The sequence below is a fragment of the Mycteria americana genome, chromosome 1, assembly GCF_035582795.1.
Source record: "Mycteria americana isolate JAX WOST 10 ecotype Jacksonville Zoo and Gardens chromosome 1, USCA_MyAme_1.0, whole genome shotgun sequence".
In the NCBI taxonomy this organism is placed as follows: domain Eukaryota; kingdom Metazoa; phylum Chordata; class Aves; order Ciconiiformes; family Ciconiidae; genus Mycteria; species Mycteria americana.
In genome coordinates, this window is record NC_134365.1 from 83936287 (window position 1) to 83952897 (window position 16611).

Here is a 16611-nt window from a genome sequence, read left to right on the forward strand (position 1 = left end):
CGTGGGAGATTCCGGGATTTTCCTGACAATCATGGGGAAAGAACAAAAGGATTGTTAGAACCATTTCTATACCAGCTAAATCTACGTGGGATTCCATAGGATACAACAGGGTTTCCCAAGTCAAAACTTCCCTCGGGTAGATTTCAAAGATCCACCATAACAAAGGAAAACACAAATACAGGTCATCATTGCTCCATCCTGTAACATCAGCAACAATAGCAGTGATGTTGTGCTCTGCAAGCATACTCAGCAAGGTCAGCAGACTCGATTTGGAGCTGACAGTGTTACTCCACTGAAGCCAGTGGAGTTATTTCTGTGTAAGTGAGAGGAGAAACTGGCCAGTATTTTGTCCTGTGGAGCTGAGGCACCACCGAGAACACTGCTGTCTCCTGCTTTCTCTGCAGGACCACAGGTGACATTGCAGTGGCAACAGCAGCCACGCTGAAACTAAACCCAAATACTTAGATTTGGCAACACAGAAAAATAGCAAGTCTCAGAGATAATGCCTGTGATGAAGTCTTCAGCAACTCAGTCTTTCAGGCACTGCATGAGTAGCAAGCTATCGACTTAGTGCCTCACGCACTGAGATGTTTCTAAGATAATGTCTTCTTAGAAAGAGATCAAATGCGAACCTGTTTTGCATGGCTGTGTTCTGCACCGGTGCTTCCAGAATTCTGCAGCTCTTTCTTCTTTGTTTTGCTCCAGATCGTATGGATAAGCATCTCACATCAGGTGCTTCTAAGAGGCCCTTTTAATAGGAGCAGGATATTTAAGGCATCGAATTGTATCCCATGGGAGTTGCAGGATTAGGCCCTAGAGCAGTTTATGTCATATGTCCTAAAGGACCTAAAATTCCCCACATTTTGTTTTGTCTGTTCACTTAGCTGTGAAATGGTGCCCCGCTCCACCAAATTTTGGCGATCGTTTGCCTTAATCTTGTTCTCCTAGGCTGTCACACCCCATGTGGTTTATGCTAGGATGGTATATTATACTCATGGTCTCCTGATGCAACAAATACATGGGAGCAAGAACAACATGGCGTGAGAGACTAAACATCAAAGATTCAGTATCTAGTCTTTTCAAACATTAGGTCTGAATAATCGGTTGGTTGTCTCTGAACTTCACTCTTTGCATTGCACACAGTTCAAAGCAGGAAAACCATGATCCCTCCAGATCGCTAAAGGACTACCCTGGAGAATTTCTCTTTTCCCCTTATGCAGCATGTTAAGCTTCTAGCTTTTGCCCTGCCAGACCAGAGACTGGTGAATAGTTATGGTAATTTTTGTGGCTGATGAATTATTCTGTGGAAGAATTCTTGTACTGTTACTATTATTTATTATTTGCTGGGTGCTGGCAACATGCTTCCATCCTGAAAGAGAGACTTTACATGGGGAAACTTCTTTATCTGCATATGCACATGAATACATACAAGAATATGCCCTCACTTCTACCTCAAATTCCAGTGAGTTGTTGTTTCTCTGTGTTTTTGCATGAAGTACCCCTACAGGAGAGACGCCTGGAAGGAGAGACAGCCCAAGACAGTACGTATGGACTTGATCAAGAACATTAGTGTCTATCTTCTGGAATGAGTGCTCTCATGTGGGAGAAACTCATCAGACCCGCCTCCTCCAGCTGTGCAGAGCAGCCCCAAACAGGAGCCACATTTTGTGCAGTCATGGCTGACTGCACGCCAGATGTAGCCACTCTGCCCATCTCCAGGCCCACGCCAAGAACAATGGCAATCCCATTGTGCGCGTCTCTCGGAAGAGCTGCAATGGTCCCAGGGCACTTGGAGACCAACACGAGAAACGGTGGGAAGTGAAACAGCTCTTACCAGCGCAGGCTTCAGATTATGCCCGCTTTAATTTTAGAGCACTGTGCTCAAAACCATGTGTGCCCCATGGACAAGACCAGACGTTATTCATGACAGAGCTCCCTTGATCCTTCTGGACTTGGGAGCGACAGCCTAAAAGCTCTGGGGCAGCTCTCTTTAAACCCAAACTGGAATCCAGTATGAACATGAATAATACAAGCTGCACATAAGCCTCTATTATTTATTTTGATATTGAAGTACATTTATCTTAGCCTTTCCCTAAACATCCTCAGCAGTCTTCCACTGAAGTGGGAAGAGCAGCACAAGGAATACCGCAAATACCAAGGTAATGTTATCTGTTTTTTCTAAAGCAAACTTGGCAGATTTTGAAAGGACACCCACAGTGGCAAATTCCAGGCTTCAGTAAAACCTTTTGATAATGAAAATATGAAATCTCAGATATCGATAATGGAGGCCAGATTCTGCATTTTGTTGTGGTCTTTTCAGACTGGGGCAGAAAAGGAACCACACAACTTTGCAGCCATGGAGCGGTGGGAGAAAAGCTCAGGGACATGCCCTCCCCTGCAGCTCCCGAAATAAGGGGCACACCAGGGAGGTATGGAGATGTGATGGGAACATGTAGCTTCAGCTGGTGAAGCGGCTCATGAAGAACTGGTACAAATTGGCTAGAGAGGCATCAATAATATTTTCTCTTTGCACCGCCACCCCACCCAAGCCCCATCATTTCCAACTGGGCAATACACGGACATTGCGCTGGGTGGAGAATCTGGCCCCTGAACTGCTAACTAAATATTTCAGAAAATTTTCAACTTTGTTAATTCTACCACTTACTCTCAGGGTAGGGATACTTGTGAATACTTGCTCCCTCCTTTTCAGGCAAACAGATGCAAATGCAGCGCATTATCAAAATGGAGAAAATTTAGGCAGAAGACTGGGGAAAACCTACTGAATGATGAGACCTATTTGCCTGCTGAATAGCGTCAGTGTATAAAGAAGATGCTGCATTTGAGTCACTGGGGACTTCAGTATGTAAAATCCTAGAGCTCGCACTGGGGCAAAACAGTCCTGCCTCGACTGGAAGTGGATGGTCGTGACGTGTGCCCTGGCAAATTTTTCTCTCCCAGAACGTGCCATGTAGACAGCTCTGAGGAAGAAACCTCTGTCTCTGTTCCCTTTTGTACATGAGGGCTATTGTATGCATGCTGAAAGTGGGCTGTGTTTGAGCTGGCCGGAGATAAACCAGTCCCTTTGCATCCATCAGCATGTTTGTTTTCACCTCTACCTAGCCACGGGTACCATAGCGAATGTTTCTAAACAGCAGATTATCAGAAAGCACAAGGTGAGGTTGCAGCCAGACTGCGGTTTCTTCTCTCTGTCTTTGAGGCAGAGAGCATTTGTAACCACTTTCCTGTCTTCACAGAGCTGCTGATGACTGCATCTTCTTGGAATTTGCTTGCTCGTGCTGGCGCACAGCGGCAGGCAGAACCACCACAGCCGCCGGGGGCTTGCAGATTGTCTCTCTTCTCCGCGGCTAGCTGGGGTCACTCCAGTTTCTGCTTCCAGGGAAGGGGAGTCCGGTGGCGTGTGTGTGACCTAGCTCCGGCTAAACTCACTCACGGCGGATAGCAGAGCCCAAGGAGGGTGGAGGAAGTGGGGGTGAAGAGGAGATTAACTCCGCTTGAAGCCCAGCGCGGCGCTGAACCACGCTGCAGCAGCTGACGGGCGGTGGGGTGGGTGTGGGATATTTGGCCCTTACCTCTCCACATCAAAGCCCTTGAGAAAAAAACAGCATCTCAAGAATAAGGGAGGGTAATTCAACAGTGTCACAGTGCCTCTCCTACGGAGAGAGAGCACTTCTAACAAAAGGCATCTGACCAGGGCAGGGGCGACTGAATGCAGCTTAGGGAAACTGTCTTGGGGTTGAACTTCCTATGAAATCATTGTGTGACCTCAAAGGTGCATGGTTCCTCGACCTCTCCCCCGCCGTAGGGGGTGGTCACGGACTCAGGCGGAAGCAGCAGCGTGCAGGAGACACGTGGAAGGGCTGGCTGTTGCCATCAGCACACTGCGTCAGGTCTCAGCTGGGATGAGTCCTTAGCCCCATTGGCAGGAGGGCTTTCCCATTTCACTCCAGGTGAGGATTTGGCTCACCCCCTGCGGTATCCATTTAGTAAAGCCGCATAACCTCTATTTGGAAAAGCATGTCCTGAGGAGTTCCCCCTTTTTGGATGAAATCTGTCTCGCCTCTAATCTGTCTATCTGTCTCACTAATCTTGCCTCCTGGGATATAGCTCTGTATCACTGCTTCCATCTAAAGCTGGTCTAACCATAGTCCTTTCTTTTTTTGTTTTTTTCCTTTTCCTTTTTTTTTTTTTACCAATTTAATTATATCCAGTTAGAAATACATGTGCTTGCGCTGGTGCTGCTCCCTGGTGGGAAGCTGCTGGGGGGTGCAGGCTGTTGATGCCCAGAGCAGAAGTTAGGAGGATGGGTGATCCTTTTGGACCACCTTTTGCAGCTCCTTCTGACCGGGCTGCCCGCATAGGCTCCTCGTGGGCTCTGTAATGACTGGCACAGCTCACAGCCTCTGAAGAGCAGCGGCTTGTGGTAGTTAAATGACTGCTTGGTTTTGCCCAGGCCCGCTCAACCTTTAAAGTGTTTTTTTCTTCCTCACACAGTCTCTTTAAGCACAAGCGCCAGGGTGGGTGCCAGCCTACTCCCGCTAATCCGCTAGCTGTTTTAGCCTGACACTTTCAGGGAGGGAGTGTGTGAAATGTGGGTGTCCCTGTCTCTCTGGCTGATGACAACCCCTCCCCTGTGCAGCATCCTTGCTTGAAGAGCTGTGTGGAAGTCAGATCTAGGACCTGATCCATTGACAGATAAACCTGGGATGGTAAATGATTTGTTTTCAGCCAGGTTAGCTTCCATATTCAGCTGACCCTGTTGCAGCTTGAGATCTCACAGAGCTACGACACGGGCAGTGGGAACAAGCAACCAGCACCAAGGGAAAGAAGGAGAGGACCACCACTTTTAATGGCTTCCTAGCTAAAAGCTGTTCTACCCCAGCTGTGAACACCGCGTCCTTGCTATGGTCTTCATTCTGAATACCCTGAGTCCCAAATCCTGCTTCCACTCTCCACACAGTCCCGTCTGTCCCCTCCCAGCCACTCTACATGGCTCACTCTCCCCTGGGTTTGGATCTTCTGCCTCCTCACCTTAGACCTTGACTTCTCATGTGCACTTCTCTTTCTTTTCCTAGTGAATTACTCCCTGATGGTTGAATATCACCATGGCTGACACAATTAATTGAAGCTGTGCTGGCCAAATTTTCTGCTGTTCTCTACCAAAAACATCCCCGAACTTTTAGGACAAGAGAATACTTGGTCCTACTGTACCAAGGTAGAGGGCAGTATAAGCAATTAATGCCAAGAAATGAAACGGGAGGATAAGATTCCAAAAAAACTCCAAACCCCAGGATATTGGGATAAACACAAGTCTACTGCAAAAAGATAGTGTCTGTGTCTCCATCAATACATACTGATGACATATATTGCTGATAAGTGCAACGGGGAAACCAAGATGTAGCCCTAAACAGCACGTGGGAACTTTCAGCATTCTCATTCTCCAAGCAGTTTTACAAGTTTGCTGTCTTTGAACAATCGGGGCCTGATCCAAAGCCCCACAAAGTCAACAGGAGGAATGCCAATGATGTCGGAGCCCCTCGGATCTTGCTTGCCTGCCCTGGCCCCTGGAGGAGAAGGGGAGGCAGAGTTGTTAGGGGAAAAACGATTCTCATGCTTCAAGAATTTTTTCTGGATTCCTCGGGGCGTGTCAGGCTCACAGCATGCCAGCAGCTGGAAAGTGCACACTCTGAGTGCTCTCCTTTGCCATAACCTCCCATTGCTAATCGGATGAATAAAGGACCTTTGCTTCATCTGACTTATTCCATAACGCTATTGGTGCAAGCCCTGAATAACCCTCTTGAATTGTAAAGTCACTGCATGGTTTTTGCCCAAAGTGCTCTCAGCCTGGGAAAAAATGGTGTTGTCCACTAGATCAAAACACAGTGATCTCTTTAGAGAAGTACCTTTAGGTCTTGAGAAGTGGAGTGAGGAAAGGAGGCATCCACTGCAAATCCTCTTTTTACTCCATTTCAGCCTTAAGTCTCAGTTCAGAATGATGGAAATCTGTCTGCCTGTTTTAGGGGCAGAGCCCAATTCTGGCTCATCAAAAACAATCCCCAAGTTTGCAGCCTGCTTGCACTAGAAACCTCTTGAGATTTTTGTTAGCATACATGATTTCCACTAGCACAAGCAGCAAGTTAAAAAAAAAACATTTCTAAGAATCTGAGAATGAGACAGAAAAGAAAAAACCAGATTAAATGTAAAATATGTACCAGGTCAAAATGTCAGACAGATATATGTCCTCTGCACATCAAAGACTGCAATACCCTGGAAGGCAACAGCCACCCCAATTCTATTTAACCTCCAGTGAGTAAAGAGAGGAATTCAGGTGTGACTCATGCAGGTGAGTTAAACCACAAGCCAAGGGCTGTTCCACACTGGGAGTGAAGTGATCAGTAAAGGCACAAGTGCTGGAGGAGGGACACATAAAAACTCCCCACAGCCTCCACTGGGTTTTCAGCAGCGGATGCTGGGTCTTTCTGAAGTCCAGGATCGTTTGGAGCAGTGGCAAGAGGTTGGGAGCACTGAACAGCTTCCTGATTGTCCTCTTGAATCCTTTTAAAAGGACTTGCCTCCTCAGGACTGCTTTAATCTATAGCCAGAGCACAGGAGGTATAGCTAAAGGATGCTAAAGAGTGCCCAGGACAGATAAACTAAAGAAAGGGAGGAATTTCAGTTCAGGAATTTGTAAACAGATAGCTGAGAACAGAGTTAAGTGTAAAGCCTCCACGGGTCAGATTGAACTCCTCTGCAACGGCGTGTGTGTCTGCGCTCGAGCAGGAGGCACACATGGTCAGCGCTCTCTTTAGGGGCTGTTTGGCACCCTCTGCGTTTGTTCTTGCTTCAGTCCTTCCACGCACACCTTCCACTTTACGAGAGGGGAATGGGCATGTGTGAGACCATATGCCCCTGCTAACACAGACAGGGGCTAAATCCCACCTGACCACATATACCGATACCACTCATACCAATACCAGCAACAACACAGCAAGCAGAGTCGGACGGCACTGGCCCCACCACGTGTGGGCATGCTGGTGGGCCTACGTAAAGCAAGGATAAGAGTGTGTCAAAACCTGAGTCTACCGCAGGAGAGAAACGGCTAACTAGCAGAAACAGGGACTGTGGGGTACGAAAGTGACATTCCGCTGGTGTGTGCACGTGTGTGTAATGAGTTGCACGTATGTAGTCTGCTTTGTGTGTGTGTGTGTGTGTGTGCATGAGATGTGCCTGAGCCTTCAGCACTTTGAATGACTTTTTTCTGCTTTTGCCAGCATGGGAAGGCTGCCTCCCACTGCTCACCCCACCGCCCTCCCCCCTCTCTTGCTGTCCCAGCGATGCTGCTATCGTTTCAGCTGCATCCATCTAACCGATGCGAATATTTAAAGCTGTTAAATTGATGGGCTGAGTAAATAGGATTAGCTCCGTGTGCCCAAGGGGGGAGCGCCACTGCTTGCACAGTCTGATAGGAAGACAAGGGGGAAGGCTGAGGAGGAGAAGATTGCTTTCAAGCCGACAAGAATATGCTATATGGGAGGTACACAGATAGCTTCCAATCTACCGGTGATTGGATTAGACATGCTCTTAAATGTGGAGTGCCTATACAAGTCTGAGGCTTAGCTGGTGCCGGTCTGCTGAGAACCTGCCGAGGTGCTCCCCAAGGACTGCTGCCACCCCAGCAGGCCCTGGAGACGTCTCACTGTCAGGGGGCAGAAAGCCCCCGCTGCTGGGCCCTGTCTAGCCCACCGTCCCAGGCATCAGATCTTTAACCCGCTCCCAGGGAAAGCTGAGATCCTTTGCCTCCATCTGTTCACATGAGATGGCTTTACAATTGCCCCTGTAACCTACCAAAGGAAAGCGTGAAGTAATCTCTCACTGCCTGGTGGAAGGAAATCTCTCCCTCCCTCCATCTCCCCCCCCCCCCCCCCCCCGCTTTTTTTCTTCCAGATGAAGAATTTGAACATCTTTCATGGTCGGTTTAAAATATAAAGTGGGTTCTTGACACATTTTTTTGAAGCCATGCTTGTCTGGGCGTTGATTATTGTCACTAACAGCGAAGTGAGCCAAATGCTTTCCCTATTCCCCAAGCTTTGATAATATCTCCAAGAACTTTGGCTGCTTTTTTATGAAGTCAGTTTCAGAACCAAAACACTAATAAAAAAGTTACACCTGGCCTGTTATGTAGGATAGTAGTGAACGGCATCGGGCAAGACCTTTCTTAGGTTTATAGAAAAATAGCTCCAAATATTTTTAACTGGAGCAGAAAGAAATCTGAGCAAAAATATTTTGGTTGCTGAACGGAGAAAAAATGAAATTCATTTTCCAGCTGCAAATCTTTTGCACAGTGTGCAATTGTGATAACTGGGGTTTATTACATGGATATTATCCTTTACTTATTTTCTAGTCAGAGGGAAAATATTGGTGAGGAAAGCTTTTGTTTAACACCTATTTTGACAGCGATTAGGCAGCACTCTGATGTCCATGTGCTCACTCTTAATTAAACACTGTCCTTGTTTTTGAAACAAATGCTTGCCCTGATATTCTATAAAGGTAAGAGTTATACATCTTTATTTTCTTTTTTCTTTATTTTTGTTTATTCTGGCTGGAAATAACAGTATCTCGCCTGTGAGGTCTAAGCTGCAACAATAATTTGGATGAATAGAAATAGCTGAGAAAAATACAGGAAGGATCGTGACCTCTGTAGCCCTTTGCAAAAATTACTCCTGTTCTAGCCAGGGAGAAAAAGGAGCAAAGATGTGATTTCACCACAAGAAGTGAGTTATGGAGCCCGAAGCCAAGTCCAGGTGTCAGTACGGACTCCTAACCTGCTGCTGTAGTTACTTATCCTGGGTTACGGGCAGGTAAAAGCCTGAGGCAGGAGTAGAGCAATGTCTTATGGGCACAACCAAAACTGAAGTGCAGCATTTCTCTCTGCAGGAAAGGGCTGGGCTTCCTTATCATCACTCGAAAGCTGACTGAGAAATACATCTAGACTTTACAGAGACATTTGTGTCAGAATAATATCTAGCTATGTAGACAGGTGTGATATATAACACACATGCTACCAGTAAATAAAATAATAAAGAGAATGCAAGAACTTTCAAACATGCCGAAGTCTCTTCACCACACCATGGTGAACCCCATCAAACAAGGTACACAGGAGGGAAAGAAGCTGGCCAGCGTGCCCCTTGGCCCCATGGCAGCTGCGGAGGAGACACCAGAACCTCTCAGCTGCAGAGACCAAGTTTGATTTTGCTGCCCTAAGGATGAGAGGCTCGGACTGGCCCACAGCCAGGCTGCTTCTGACACTGCGAAGAGAGGAGAGGGAAAGCAGAAAGGAAGATGAGAGTTACTGAAGCCCAGCATCCCACCCCAGAAGCAGCTGCTACTTTCCCTGCTTGTACTTTCCCTCAGTAACAGCAGCAGCAGATGCCATCCTGGCTGTTTCATGTCAGCAAAGCAGGCAGCAAGGTTACAGCTATTTTGCACGCACACCTTGCACATCCCAGCTTGTAGCCCTGTGTAACAGACTACTTTGCCTGTGCCTGGGAGTGCCTCATGGGGCACCCCTGTTTGAAGGTCTGCACGCTAATGTGGTGGGAAAACAAATCCTGGGCCAAGAAACTATCTATCTCATTTTGGTGACACGAGGGAAACCTCATCTCACTCTTTGTCTCCACTGCTAACGAGGCCTGCCCCAGAAATGACTCTGCACTGAGTGACAAGTGCACCTTTTTAAATGAGTCGGTGATACACAAAAAGGAATGGGGAAGGACGTTCTTCTGAGCCCTGATCCCACACCCTGCGTGCAGATCCTTCCACTGGCATCCATTGGTATTAGACACCCTGTTTCCGCCCAGCCCAGCCCACACCTCCCTGGGTTCCTGCATGCTGATATGCTGCAACAGAAGGGCAGGGAGCACCAATGCATGAATCAACCCGCGGGGACTTGATTCTCATCACAGAGCAGCTTCAGAGCAGCAGAACTGGGCTCAGCTTACCACTTGGTCCTGCTTCATGGCTGTACACCTAAAAGCTGAATCTGACCTTCCATTTTTTTAATTTCCCAGATGTTGGCATCTCCTGATATATAATCTTGAGGCCAGTTGCTCACCGTAACAGCAGGCTGAATCCAGGTGCCGCATGGTCACTGGTAGACCGATGGTAACATTGTCGGGAAGAGTGGGTCCCAAGCGGTTTCTCCATTGATCAGGTCTCTGCTTCTGAGATCATGAATTATCTCCCCATTAATTTAGGAGCTGTGGTGACATGTTTGGTTGTGCTGTTTTCCCGTTAGGCATGGGGGTGTCTCGAGTGGGCCTGATTGTATTATCTTGTGCTGGAAATTGAATGCAGCCATCTAAGCATTCCTCCTCCTGTCCTGGGGGCTTGTGTATATCTGATACCCACTGCCGCTTCTGTTTATTTTCTTCCTTTGGCTTCTGCTCAGGTAATTTCTCAGTCACCATCTTCATTCCATTTCTCTGGCAGTCTCCACCATTTAGACACATCAGCTACATTTACTCCCTTCTAATTCAGCACCTCTAGCCATACAATTGTGGTCAAATTCCCAAACCGCTCACATTATGTTGTTCTTCGAAGCACATTTGGGCACCGAAAGAGTGCCTAGTCAGAACCTGATCACTGGGAGAAGCTTTAGACTGTCTACCCTCCAGGGAGGAGGCAGACTGGACCAGCACCCCAGCTCACTCAGCTGAGGATCAGCTCTCACCCTCAGGCCCTAGAGCTGTGTCCAGCGCCCTTGAGCAATGATGTACATCAGGCTTTTTCAAAACTTCTGTCTAGCAGGCAGTGACACCCTTCACTTTCTTCTTCTGAAGAATAACTGGATATTAACATCCACTCTTTACACGAGATGAAATTCCCCTCCTTTCTCACCTTTCTACCAAGTTCAATTTTAACTGATATGCTAATAGAACTGAATGCAGAAAATTGATCCTTTCTGTACAATCTTGTCTTTCTAAGCAATCCCTGGTCATCGTCAGTCTTCGCCAGACCTGTGTGTGGATGCGTGTACCCAGCCATTCCTATGTGGTCATCCATCCCTCCTTCTGATCTGTCTCACTCCACTCGGTCCAGCCCCTCTGCAACAGATAGGTCAGTCTACAGTAGGCAGAGGTGCATGTCTGCATAACAGGACCACTTCCCCAGATGACTGCAGTCTTAATTCCTGTTTGTGCTTCCTGGCACTACCTAATCTAGAGACTACCTGCTTCTTTCTGGAGACTGAAACTACTGAATGCTCTACTAGTTCAAAAGCAGCCTTCCAACTCCAATCTCCCCCCATGCAGCCCCCAGCTGCTTCTGTCTTAGCAGTGTTTCCATTTTTTTGCTTGAATAGCACCAAAAAGACCTCAGAGGTCCCCTGAGCTGACTCCATTTCTCTTCCTTTTCTGGCCTCATTAAAGCTGTTCTTGATTTTATCACTTCTTCCTGCACTTGTGCACTTGAATGTTACGTAATTAGATCAGATAACCTATTCAAACAAAGTAAGAGGAAATTAGAGATGGAAAGGCTTCTTTAGATCAATGAGACAAGCCCCGCTCCCTTGGGAAGAGGGCAGGAAAGGAACATGCACTCCTAACTCATCCAAGTAGTATGGTGTTCATTTCTCTCTTGGGAACAAGCTCCAGTGTAACAGACTGGAAGCATTCCCTGATACTTCACCTAACACTTCCACTGCTTAATTTGTTGGACCACACCTGGTTTTGCTCTTCAAGACCCAAAATAGTTTCTAAAGGGTCATTTACCCTCTAAAAATACTTGTTGACATCTACCCCCATCATTATTCATCTGAGCTTTACATTCCCTAAAGTCAACAATGCACTTCAGTGGTCTTTTTGTTGGTGTCTTATCCTTTCCTCCCAAATAGAGAGCTATTATCACATCTTCCTAATGCACCTCTCTCCCTCTCTTAAAGGTACCTACGCAATTTGCTCCAAGGAGAATCAGATTCCTGAATCCATTGCAGTGATTTGTCTCTATGGGTACAAGACTCTCCATGAAGAGAAACATCCTTGGTCCCTCCCATGGACCTGCCTTGGGGGAACACGTAGGAGACCCCAGGACCTCACCTCAGTGCTCCACAACCTACATCGTCATGAATGCCTGTGAAACTACCTGCTTCAATTGCAAATGATCTTTCTGGAAAGGAATCCACGATTGGGGGGGGGAAAGGGGGCAGTTAATGGAATTGTTTCCTTAATTTTCCCTCTGGCCATGGCAGCCCAGGGAGTGGCTCATACTAAAACGCAGCCCACGTGTACAGTTGGCAACAGTCCTGTGGGTTTGCAGGATTCCCTCTAGATTTCTGCTTGCTGTTCAGACACCCTCCAGAGCACGTCACTGTGGGCCTCCTCAGCTCTTTGAGACGATTTAGCGTGATAAGGATAATTTTACACAGAAGCAAAACTGCATTCAACCACATGGCAATCAGCAGCAAAACGACTCTGTCTTTGGAAATTAAGGCAGCTCGTAAGTCTACTGAAGTTTAACACTGCTGAGCAGAGACAGGAAACATCCAGGATGGATGTGACTTCATGGACATCAGGCTGGCTGCTCTGGTAAGAAGCCATCCTGGCCATTGGCCTCAGAGAACAGCAGTGCATTAGTATGATATGAAGCTAACATACCAGAGAGTTGAGAACAAAGGATTTTTGGATTAATATAAACTCGTACATTGACTCCTGTCATCTTGCCCCATGTTACATTTTTGCCTACGTTTACTTATCTGTGTGATAAGCATAATATTTATCTACCTTATCCCATCACTGTGATGTTTCATTGGATAGTGTCTGCACAACGTTATTCAGCTGCTAAGTATTGTACGATGGAGGTGGGAGATGGTAAAATGCCATTGAGATCAAGGAGAAGAACAAGTGACCAGACACAGCAGAAGTAAACTGGCATAAGGTAACTGCTGATTCATGCCTGTTGAAAATCTGACTTCAATGAAGCAAAGGTGAAAAGTAGCAGAGGAGGATAAGGGAAAGTAGGACTCCTTCAGGAGGAAGAGATGGCCACATTCAGGTGGATTGAATGTGAAAGAATGAGAATAAACAGGATGTTAATTTACCAGGAAAAGAAAAGAGGAAAATAAAAATGCAAATGGTGAGGAAGAAGAAAACCTCAAGCTTCAGAAAACTAGCAGGAGATAGCACGGATAGCTTAGAAACAGAAGACACAAGAGGAATGAGGAAATGATGGAAAGCAATAAGATACAAAAGACATTTCAGATTGCTGGTCCTTCAGAGCAGGAATCATAGAATCATTTAGGTTGGAAAAGACCCTTAAGATCATTGAGTCCAAAATTATTTTGGACTTATTTTGGAATTATTTTGTATTGTCTTTGTACAGTGCCTTATACAGCTGGGTCATGTTCTGAGATGGCTTTCCAATACTACCACAATGCAAATGAAATAATAATCAGCTACAAACATTCAGTAGCTGCATCATCTGCTTATAATCACTGTCAGAATAATACTTAAGGTAATTTATCTTCTTTGTACATGTTATTTTTGGCACTGAACAGGTGATCAGTAGTCATCGATGCTGAAAAAGATCTTGAATGACTGTTTCAATCTCTGTTAAATATTTATCACATAGACACACTAAATTAGAGAAAAAGAGCTGAAATGCCTTCAGAATGTGCATACAACCTTCTAGTTAACAGAAACTAAACTAACTTCTAGATTCAAAGTATATTTGGTGCAATTTTCTCTTTAAACTTCTGGATTTCTTGCAGTGATAGTGGTAACTACATAAATACTGAAATAAGTTTTTACAGTATTTATCGGGAAAAAGAAGTAACACATTTTGGAGAGCTGTAACACTCTGGAAGTGTTTGGTTTCAATGAGCATTCCAGAGACCATATTTTGCTTTCTCCAGTGTTAACCAATTTCAAAGACGCTTAGATAAGACTCTGGAGTTATGGAAGGACACATGCAGTAAGAATTCACAAGGTTTTGCCCAATTTTAAAAAGCCACTTAGGAGTCGAAATTCAACTGACACCACTAGCACAATTCTAATGCAGCTCCTACTGGGCTCATATTAACACTGGCAGAAAAAAGAGCAGAGTTAAGACAATATTAAACATTTTTCCAGATCCCATTCTGCAGGATTCAGAAGAACAGAAGAATGTGACTTACTGAGACACCTACACCTATCTGCCCACAGGTATTCCAGCTATTAAGAAAAGCTGTGGGGCCAAATTTGCAAAGGTACTTAATCCCATCAGTTTCAGTAGGAGTCAAGCATCGCTACTGCTAAAAATCTGGACTCGAGTTATTCAGACTTGGGGCACTTTACTCAGGCAGTTGTTCTTTTAACAGTAATTCAAATATAGCAGCAGAACAACTTGGTTTCTCTTTTTCTTAGGCTTTGACCCACCAAACAATTACTCGTGATTCTCCATTAAGACTATTACTTACAAAGTAATAGTCACAGAACATGTTTTTATAGCATCTTCCATTCAAAGAGCTGTTTCATTATCCAGCATCAGCACCTGGAAAATGAACATTTTTCACATTTTGTAGTTAAGAAAACTGACACCTAGGAGGATTAGACTCCTCTAGGACCCACAGAGTACTTAAGACAGGTAGGGATCTTTGGACACATAAGTTTGCTCATTGCAACCCCAGGCAAACATGTCCTAAAATTCATTCCCTGAAACTCATCAAGCATCATCTTAATTAAACATCTTACTTAGACTTTTCTGCCCCCATGCCTCCAGTGTCGCTGAGCCCAAAACTGTAGTTTGTATATATTTCTATAGGGCTTGGCTTAAGCACAAAATTAAATGGTTTGCTGAGCTGGGTTTCAGGTTTCCTGCCACGTGTTTGGGGAGGTTTAGCATTCAAGCAGAAGTGCCTCTGCTTTGCTCAGAAACGCAGCTTCCTGGAGGTGACCTTGGGACACGGCATTGCTCTCCACCAGCCAGACCAGCCAGTTGAAAGGCAGGAGGCACAGCAGAGCTTTACTGAGTCCCCCCTGATGTTTAGTCACCCTTGGCTTGCTGTGTGGATCCCTGCCAGCTGGCCACCTGAGCTGCTCGGGCGCTCTCCTAGCCAGGCATCGCTGCCTCCTGCATCTCAGCCTTCGCATTCCACACTGCTTGCAAGCATGTGAATAATGCATGGCATTCCTCTGGTCGTTCCTCCTTGGCCTCCCCGCTTTACTGGAACTAAAGCCTTTGCCGTAGGAGGAAATCCTCGGAGATCCTAGTAGAGGTTCCTTTGGCTGGGTGCTGTTAAGAATAAAGGGGCTGAGTGGTATTTCCATTCCTGGCAGGGCCCCAGACTTGTGCAATATCAAGCAAGTCAATTAACCTTTCCATACCTTATTTTCCCTTTGGGTGAACTGAGACACATAGTATCTCACATTAGTATTGGGAATGCTGTGGTGTAATATCAGGGCAGAGCTTCAGACTCCTCTGAAGGCTGCCACTGATACACAAGCTGCTTCCCATACCATGGGCTATGAAAGACCCACATTTCTCATCAGTAGAGCACCGCCTTCCCAGGATTTCAGGGAAATAATTTTGGTGCAAAAACTGCAAAAACTAAGGTCAGAACTTGGCCCAATGTGTTTCATCTTCCTTCTCCTGAGTTGATGTTAAACAGCAGTGCTCCAAATTGTTCTATCTTCTTGTCACTGCTGGAGTCCTGATGGTATTTATCTTAAAGAATAGACATATACCTATTCCCCATCACCAATGCAGCTCCCAGGGTTGGTTTTTAAAGGTATTCCAGTTACCTACATGTGCCTAAATGTCTTCAAAATCCTTTGCTTTTCATATGTGCCCCAAGTCCCCTGAAGTGTTAACTGTTCAAGTTTATGATATACTTGAGTCTCTGGCTAAATAAGGAACCCATGGCTGCTCACAAGCCCTACTACCATGCAGTAGTCCAGTGCCTTTCACAGATCTGCCCATCTCCTCTTCCTCACCTCCTCACTTCTTCATGTAAAGCCCCACATTGCATTTATTTCCTTCTGCCATAGCACAGTGGAAGCTCATGTCTATTTTGCACTTATCACCCTGGAGTCCCTCAGCACTGATTGCTTTCCAAATTCCACCCTCCTGTGAGCAGTTAGATTTCTGAATATTTTCTCCCAGATGTGTGAGAAGCTTCTTTTCGACTAACCAGATTGCCAGTTCCTGCTGTACTCTCTGTCCATCCCCACCATGGTGCAGTTGTATAATCTGCCAAAATTTTGATCTTCTTACTTATATCAGCTAGCAATTACTTGCAGAAGTTTCTGTAGCTCAAGCTGTCCTTGCATATCCATTCTGCACTGTAAGAGGCACCAGCATAGCCTGGTACATGTAGTACTTCTTAAACCTGCACATACCTCTTTACAGATACAGATACAACCAATTTTAATAGCAGTCCATCTCTGACCCCTGTCAGACTCTAGTGTGCTCTAAGTACTACCCCCTGCACAACAATTTTCAGTTCCCTCTATGCATCTGACTATACAGCTGGGCTGAATTTAGTTTTCATGTTGTTTATGATACAAGCTCCATTTCAAGGCTCTGCCTTTCCTTCATTAATTAGGAAAACATTCCTTTGTT